The sequence below is a fragment of the Pygoscelis adeliae genome, unplaced genomic scaffold, assembly GCF_000699105.1.
Source record: "Pygoscelis adeliae isolate BGI_AS28 unplaced genomic scaffold, ASM69910v1 Scaffold436, whole genome shotgun sequence".
NCBI classification, from domain to species: Eukaryota; Metazoa; Chordata; class Aves; order Sphenisciformes; family Spheniscidae; genus Pygoscelis; species Pygoscelis adeliae.
This window is the reverse complement of record NW_008825051.1, coordinates 955,921-965,343: the sequence shown is the minus strand read 5'-3', so window position 1 is coordinate 965,343 and position 9,423 is coordinate 955,921.

Below are 9,423 nucleotides of genomic sequence, written 5' to 3'. Positions count from 1 at the left end.
CATTTATTGCAGTTTTAAAGCAAAATTTTTGAAGAAATAATGTACATATAGTAAGGAAGGAGAGAAAGAGGTGGAGAGAGATGGTTGAAAGTCATTGAAAGCAACATATTGAACCAAATAGGTGTGGGCTGTAGCCTCCCCCTCTGGTTCGGAGCTGTTGGGAAGCCGCCCTGCTGAGCTGGCCTGACCTTGGGAGGTTTGGTAGCTATGTCTCATCCCTGGCTGGACTCTTATCCTCTTGACTCGGTCATGTTTTCCAGACTTGTAGTGAAGGGGATAATAGGCACCAGTCTGTAGCTTTTGGAAGAAAATGCTAGATATAAAAAAGAAAACAAAATTTATGCCAATTATCTTATTTAGCATGGTAGCTTCCGCCAGCTGTGCTTGTGAGAGGTGGGAGCTGTAGCTGTGATGAAAGCACGAAGTCATGTGTTATTTGGAGAAGGAAATGGTAGTGGCAGGATTAAAATGCTGACACAAAACTCTCCCCCTTTCTGACCCTTTTACCTCCTATGGTTATGCTCCTAACTGGAGACAGACAAACTGTTCTTCCTTTCTCTTTTCTAAAGTAAAATCCCAATTCAGTGAACTTGGTAGCATGAATGTAGCATTGTGGAACTATTGAAAATCTTACTTAACTCCGAAAGGGCCCGTTTATGTATCCACTTCAGTGATTTCTCTGTAGAACTATTGTATATCGATCCTCATTGACCATGTGTAGAACTAGGGTGCAAAGTAGAAAGGTAGATTGTACAGTCACATAACTTCTATAGGAAGATGTATGTTTGAATGAACATTATGGACTGTTTTACTGGTGCAGTTGACTATAGTATAGTATAATGACAAACAATGAATGCATTTCTCTCTTTTCCAAAGATCTATATTCCTCATAGTTTGTGATGTTTATGACATGAGCATATTATTTCCTTTGTAGCGTTCATTTGACTAAAGAGATGAAATACTCTAAAAGCTGTGACTGGAAAGACAATAGAGTTTTGATGTTTAAAGTCCTTTGTGCAAATTGCATCATTGAAGTTAACCATTTCTGAAAGAGGAAAACAAATTTCTTCCCCTTTTTAACTGGTTGAATTTTTCAAGTGGCTGCTGGGAAAGGAAGGGATCAGCAGAGGATAGGATGCAAAAAAAAAAAAATTATAATTATTTAAACTTTAGAGTTAAAAATAGAGCCTGTAACTTCCTCAGTTGGACCAGCCTGTAAAGGATGACCTCTGGGTGTGCGCTCGCCGCCAGCGCGCAGCACGGTCACAGCCAGGACGTCCCCTCCACAGAGGCCGAGCGCCCGTTCCTCGCACCCCGAGTGCCTCTGCAGCATCTTCTCCAGGGGATGTTGAGGACAGTCCCGGGCAGTGCCTGCGGGGCACGGCTCGCCCGCAGGGCGCTCTGCCTGCGGGAGCTGATGCTGCTGAGTACACAGGACAATTTGTCGTTCCACTTCTACCTGCTTCTTCCAGCCTTCAACTACCTGCTCTTGGGGTGTGTCTGTCTGAAGCCCTGAAACCAGTTTCTTCACGCGCAGTCGGTAATTGCCGTCTGAATTGGCTTGGTGGAGCTCACCTCTAATAAGGGTAATCCGAGCGAGCAGTTCATGGTGCAGTTGAGGTCCCGTCCCCACCTGCTCTGTTAGAGGATCGGCAACCCTGTTGCACCGCTACGCTCAGCCCCACCACGGGGAACTGCTCCTGCAGCCCCTGTGTGGTCTGGATTTGCTTTTAGCAAGGGCAGGAGAAACGGGGACACCTGGTTAACCCTGGAGAGAAGCACATTAAACTGGGATAGCTAAATCGGGTGCCAACCCTGGCTGTTCACCCCAGCCATGCGTGGGAGTTTCTGCTGCTCTTGCTACGAGGCAGTATTGGATGTGACCTCAAACCCCTTACCTGGCCTGATGAATGTCAGCAGAGAGCTCTGCTGGTGGCAATACGGCCTGGGCTGGGACTGTCACCTCCAGGAGAGGAGAAGGGTGGGCAGCAAGTGCATCAGCTCTCCCATCTGCTGCTCCTCAGCCTGGCTCACGCGCTGGGAGCAGTCCCCGACAGCTTGGTGCCTGCAGAGAACATTCACTCAGCTGTAGAGGCTTGGGAGGGGTGTGGGGTGTGGGGGGGGTGTCATGTTTTTGGATGTGGCACTTGTCTTATACAGGGTTTTCCAGAGAGGCTTTTCTCTTTTTCTCTCATTTGGCTGGGAAGTAAAGGGAAGAAGAAAATTCAGTTACCTGAGGGACATAGAAATACTTAAAAAATTGAGCTTTTTGCACCTCTCCTCATGCTGCAGCTGCCAACTTCCCTTAGCAGCTGACTTCCAGACCTGGGATGGGAAACGGATGACTTGGCAGATAATCCCTTCCTGCATTAAAAAAAAAACAAAACCAGAAAAATCCTTATAGCTCTAGCAAAACATCTGACTGCAAAAGGCACCAGCCAACTCGTCCTGCCCCGTGCGAGGACTCTGCTGTGCGCACCCCTGGGACCCCACCTCCTTCTGCCAGCGAGTGCCTCTAGAGCTGCCCGAGCCACAGCCCGTGGGGGGGCTCCACGCTGCCTCTGCGGAGGGGACTCTGGAAATGAATTTGTTCTTCGTTTCTCAGCCTGGACTTGTTGCCTGGAGCTCGACGCAGGTTTCCTGCTCCAGGGGCTTCTGGAGTACACAAGTATGTGTGTTCACGTCGCCTCTTCACACACAGGCTCTTCCCTGTGGTCTGGGGGAGATGCTCCCCCTCGATTGCCCCGGCAGCACTACCGTTGTCGTCCATGCTGTGTTAGCGTCTCTCCGGCTCCTGGCACACATCCATTTCACAAATAGCTGCTGTTGTTTCGCGACGTGACTGCGTTAGTGACCTGTGGCTGGGAGTTCCTGTTCCCAAGGCTCTGCTGGCAGAGTGACTGCAAACGCTGCTTTGTCACCTTCAGGCAACGTAAGTGGGGTTAGTTGAAAGAATGGAAAATGCTGATTTTTAAATAGCCAGCCTGGCTGGATCTGGAAATGGGAGTGTGTCCTTAATCCCGGCCCAGACAGGAGGTGGAACGACAGGCTCGCTCTGCTCTCTTGGTGTAAGTGCAAACATTCAACCCATCAAAACCCCGTTTAAGAGTCACACTTACATATTATTAATGTATTGGTCCAGGATAAGGTATGTTACCGTATGATTAAAAAAATCCTTCAGGGCCCTTGGCAGTTGGCATGTGTTGCCGGAACCATGCGTCGGAGGATGTGCTGGGTTGTGTCCTCCTTCCTTGAGCGATCGGGCCGCACTGCCAGTATCGGGACACAGATTTGCAGGTACACGTTAAGCTGAATCGCTCTGTACTCTGGGCTTTGCGGTGACATTCCCCGGAGCTGATGATACAGACAGCCCTTCCTGAAGGATGCCACGCAGATATCCTCCCAAGGGATATCGAGCGGCAATATCATTTTCCACACCACCTGTAAAAAGTTGTTTGTGATCCTGTATTTTGTCCCACTGATCAGAGTATCCGTGGCTTTCTGCATCTTCCATGCGAGTGTTTTTTAATTCTCAGTTGTGGAAACACAAGCCAAAGTCAACTGGAAACTGTTATGGTCTTGATGACAAGTCAGCCTGCTAATAATATCGTATACTCGAGCTGAGTGAGTAAATGGGTGGTTTAATGACCGTGAACCTGATCGTGATCATTGTTACTCCCAGGTAATCCCTCTGTGTAATCGGCAGGATTAATAGTAAGATACCAGTGTTTGCTGTCTCTGCCTAAAATGCCAGTGCACAGTCTCTTGCCGAGGTTGTGCATGAGCTATCGAAGAGTGATAGGAACCGGTAGCTGCTCTGGTTCAGAAATAAATTCAGCCCAACATACTGCCAGTCAGTGTGAAAAACTTAAAGGCTGGAAGGAATAAACATTATGGACATTAAATGTAAAGAATCCATCTGAAGGGAAGCAAAATTGCATTTTTCCATAAAGGTTTAGTAAATTTTAAAGAACTAATACAACCTAATAATATTTCGCATTATTGTCTTGCTTTTAGAGTATCCTTAAAATTGACCTACTTAAGGACGGATAAGGCCCATCTTGGGTTGTCTTACATTGTGATAGCGGGGAGCAGCCTATAGTTAGTTAATTGGGCACTCCAGTCTTTCTTCCTAATCTCAGCATCCAAATGAAGTGGTGATTAATCACAGGAGTAATGGCCCTGTAAGCCTTTAGCAAGAGGAGCCTCCGCCTGCACTGCTCAGCCTTGAGCAAAGCGAACGTATTCGCAGAGACCCTCAAGCAGCCGACGGAGCCAAGCTTTCACCCCGTGTCATGGGGTGGCCCCTCCTGCGATTCACCGAGTACGTACAGCGATAACCTACAGGCACGGCCCCTGCCCTGCTCCTTGGTGTCCGTGGGGTTTCTCCGTGTGTGAGTGGCGTTTTCCTCCCGTGTGCGCAGGGGACGTGTTGAGTTGTACTCGGGGAACATTTCTTACCTGGGGAGACTGAACTGCAGGGGTGCTGGTGAGGCTGCGGCAGCCGGCCAGGGACTGGCCACTGCCACGGTCACCCTGGCCTCTGGCTCAGGACCAGCACAGATGCACGTCGGTGGTATTAAAAAAGCTTCAGTAGAAAGTGTGGGGCTATGAGATAATTTTTTTTTTTTTAATTTATTTTAGTGCTAAAACTCAGTTGTAGCGATACAGTCCCCGCTACAAGGTCCTGTTAACTTGGAGCTGGTGCAGAGCTGGGAATTCAATGACAGGTATCTTTGCCCTTACCTTTGAAATGCTCTAAAAAAATCGCAAATAAGTACAGCCAAGCAAGGCCCTTTGAGTATGGATCCTGCGCCCCTGCGCTTGCCATCCCCCCTATGCTCAATGAGACATTCTTTTGCTAGGTGTTAAGACAGGGATGACTGAAGAAACTGAGTGAGTTTGGTGTTCCCCATCCCAGGAAACCAGGCTGGAGTTGTACCCGAATGAGCAAGGGGCTGTAGTTTTTCCACTGTGTTTCCTGTTGTTCTTTAACAACACTTTTCCTGGAACTGGGGTGACTTCAGTTGTGATATCAAGCAACAGCCACAGCAAAAACCAAGGTCTCACAGGGCTGGGAGTCAATGTGATTTTAGAGTCTTTACTGTTTCTCCTCCGAGTTCAGGCACCAGTTTTCATTTCCAGCTCCTTTGCTCAGCTGCGAGCCCTCCCTTTGCTGCTGCGGAGCCGCTGGCGAGGGGGGCATCATGGGTTTTCTGAGAAGAAAACCAAACGTGTGAGTAACAAGTGGAAAAGGTAATGGTGCAGGCTTTGAAAATGGATCTGGTAATGTGGAGAGGGATAGGTTACATCCAGTAATGCTCCTAAACTCTGATATATTTGAGCAAGTTACTTTGATCCAAATAGAAAAAGAAAGAAATAAGCATAGTTGTCAAAATAACGGGGGGAAAAAAAACCCAAACCACCCAAGTGTGAATAGTAATCAACCATTTGACAAACCATGTGAAGATAAAACACTCGGTGGTCTGATTCTGCCTTTACTCTCAGCTGAGTTCAGAGGGAGCTGACAGCATCCTGCTCCTTTCGAAATCAAACTGAAGTGCAGGGTGACATCGCTGCATCCGTCTGTGCTGCTCCGCGCCGCTCAGGCAAGGCTGGGTCTGCACGCACCCGCCCGCCGTACGTCCGAGCAGTCGGGTCCCTCTTCCGCTCATGCCATCTCGGCGGGAAGCTGGAGGCAGAACAGGAGCTTGAAACGTCAGCCCCAAGAGAGCCTCTGGGTCAGGGAGCTCAACCTGGGACATGCTGGTTTGGGGCCAAAACTGTCTTAAAGTTACCGGAGAGTTTTGAAAACAAAGATTGTAAGCTCTGAGTGCTCAGTGGGCCCTGGACCAACAGGCTGGCTCTTTGGAAAAGTCAGAAGAAAGTTACTCCAAAGCACTTCCCCCCGGTTTTCGAGGCGGTTTCTGGCAGGCTGCCGGCTGCCCAGGCGTGGGGCAAACCTGGCCGTGACGCAGGAGACATCTGCCGTCTCTGCTGCCTATGTTAACACGTTTCTCTGAGACTATCTGCTGCTTCGTGTATGATAACCAGGTTTCAACTACATGAATGTTTCTAGGTTTTAAGACGTGATTTAATAAAAAGAGACATTTCTGGGAAAGCAGGTTTTCTCTCGTTTGGGTTTTTTTTGTTGTTCTCTGGCTGAGTTTATAGACCCAGGAAACGCCACTTGGCAGATGCGTTGCTGTGCTGGCAGGCGAGGGAGGCACCGGGCATCTCTGAATGGCAGCAGCCAGGGAAATGCTGAAAACTCAAGAGCAGAGCTCCATAGGTGCGAGAGACCTGGCTGAGTGCCGTGCCCCAGGAATCGGCACGGCACAGGGCACTGAACAGGGGAGAAAGGTAAAAACTCCTGATGCTTTAAACAAGGGGCCATCTGGGAGAGGCAAATCCAGTGGTGGGGATTGTATGGGGTGATTCACAGTTCCAGCACTATCTGCAGCTTAGCGAATATGGACTGGATCACTAAGGAACTTACAGAGCATTAAGCATTGCACCTTTTCCTGGGAGGAAGGCCAATCCCTGAGCACCATCCTACAAACTGAGAAACAGAGCCCTGGAGAAATTCAAGAGGCTAAAGGCTTGATAATCCCTCCGGGGAAAACAGACCAGCTCCAAAATAAAGCACATCCCCAGGAGGGCAGAAGGCATCGGATTCCCATAAGCCACTTTCTTTGTCGCGGGTCTGTTTGTTTGACTTAATTTCCAAAGTGAGCAGGTTTGGCTTGAACTCCCAGCCGCAATTTTCCCCTTTATCTCCAAGGCTGACAGTCACCTGCATGTTCATCTTCCATTAAATGTGGTAACCGCAGCCCCTCTGAGCACAGAGGCAGAGCAAGACAGGCTGGACAACTCTGTCATTTAAGGCATTTTTCTTCAGTGTTCGGATCTCTCAGCCCTTGTTTCTGCATCCTCCCCGTTTGGAGACACTCTTCTCCATCTGCCACCACAGTGGGATGGGACGTGCAGTATCCATCTCAGCAGTGTGACAGATGACAGAAATCACTTTTAACCCCTTTACCACCACCTGCGCAGACAGCTTCTGGCCAGAGACCTGGCTACTGTTCTCCCTGAGGCTTTCGCAGAGTCATTGGTGCCCCGAGTACCTGGTGGCCAGAAAGACGGTCTTTGTTCTTTATCCTGGAACCATTCCATGGCGGCACTGTCCTGTTCTTAAATCGGTGTCGTAGGGTACAAAGTCAAATTCATTGCAGAAGCCCAGTTACAACAGGTTATTTTTACCCATCGCCGCCTTCCCTCTCCCTTCGTGCTCTGTTACGTTTGGTGGTGAGATGGACACAAACCCAGAGCGGGAGCTGTGCAGGCGGAGTTCCGCTCTGCCCTGTAAAAGTGCGAGGAACTGAGATGTCTCACGCGGGTTTAAGGTGGATTCACCTGTCTCTCAGTCCTGCTGGGCTCTGCTCTTTCCCCGTTCCCTTGTCACCTGCCCGTACCTGGGGTTGTCCCAGCAGATCCTACTGTCGCCAGCCCTACCTCCTTTGTAAGCGGTGTGTAGGCTGGTACCGACGTGTCGTACACGCCACATCCTGTTGCCCCCTCCGCAGCCACGTGAGCTGTGCCCCGGCGCTACCGCCAAGCCACGCTCCCCGGGGCACCGGGAACTCATGCCTGTGCTACACGGTGGCACTCCGCCATCACACCTTCCGGGTCCTGTCCCCTGCCATTGTCACACCTGAGTTTCGTTGTCGGGCATTAGTTTTTGTGCCAGAATATGAGAGCCGAGTGGGATTCACAGGAGCCTCTTAGTGACAGCGCTTGGGCAGTACTCGAGTTAGCTGTGGGTGTAAATACAGTGACGCCAGGGATTAGCTCCAAAGCACTCACTTGCCAGCCAAGTTTCACTGTCCAGTCCTTAACGCTGTTTCACTGACTCAGCCTAGGAAAGAAACAGTTGACAGAAATGATAGAAGGCTCTCAAATCTTGACTGGCAGGGGAGGAGATGAATAATGGCTGGATTTATTTTTTTTGTTATAATGGCAGGCGGGCATGCAGTGAAACCAGCAGATGTCAGGTTCAATCCCCACAAAGGGAGGCGTTTTCTTTGCATCAGGTGCAGATAAACTGTAGGATTCATTATTTCAGGATTTATGGGCTTTACATGGGCTCAAAAGCCAACCAGACAAGACCACGAAAGAGAAATCCATTGAGATCTCCCGAGTACAAAGGCACATTGTTGGCTCTGTACGTGCCTGAGCCATGAGTCACCAGAGGCGGGGAAATGTCACTACCCGCTTGCCCCATCTTTATCCTCAACCCCGGGCACCTGCTGCGGGCCCTGGCGAGGGCCAGGATGTGGGACGGTGCATCGTGGACCTGTGCTTTGGCTGAGAACAGCGGGTCATGTGTAAACCTTAAATCACCCTTGCGTTATTTAAGCTGAATCGCGGAAGAGCTGCCTCCTTCCATTTAGCTCTGGTTTGCCGGCTCGCAGCAGCGCAGCTCTCGGGGCACACAGCACATCGGGGTATCACACAGCTCCCGGCACACGGGCAGCTTTGGCAACAAAATACTATTTTCAGTAGTATCGTTTCCAGGTATCATTTGAAGAAGGTGCAATTGCTCTGTTTGGCTCGGGAGTGCAAAGGTAAGAGCCTTATCAGCAGGATATGGTGCTCCTTCCCCTAAACACACCTGTGTTTTCAGCAGCCCAGCTGGAGCGGGGTGAAGCCGCTCACGTCGAAGCAGCCCGGCACGCCGGGGTGCGGCTCCGCAGCTCCCGGGCAGGCTGGGACCTCAGCAAGTTCTGACCAAAGGTTATTTACGTCACGGCGCGCCATGCCCCCTGTGCCTCCCAGGCTGAGGATTTCGGCACACAGCGTTATCGGAGGTGTGGAAAGACCTGAGCTGTCGTGCGATCATTTCCTGATTGCACAGACTTCCCAAACCTGCTGGCAGTTGATAACAGACACTGCCTGGAAATAACGCCGCGGCAGCACTTTTCCCCGCGCTTTTGTGCCCAACAAGCAGCCGTCGCCGAAGAGCGAAGCTGGTGGGAAAAATGTTTTCCCGCTCCGCTGCCGCGTGCCACGGAACCCCCCACTTGTCTCCTCCAGAGCTCTCCTTAAAACGCTCCTCTGATGGGCGGCCCAATGAGACGCTCCTCCCCGGTGGCTTGTTCCTTGCCCGCCATGCCTGCTCATGCCGACACCTGCTCTTCCTCAGACTGTGGCTGAGCCGATGGTGGGGTGACCCCGAAAGGCGTTACTTGCTCCTTGCGTCCTCGGCTGGCGCCACGCCGGCGAGTCCACGATGGGGGGAAAAAGAGCAGATTAGGGTCTTTTGGGTAGGGTCGGTCACCGTGGCTCCTGGCGGGCTGGAGACGCCCCCAGGGCCTGCCCCAGCTGGGGCCCCCAGGCCGGCACCCCAGGGCCCGGGGGCCA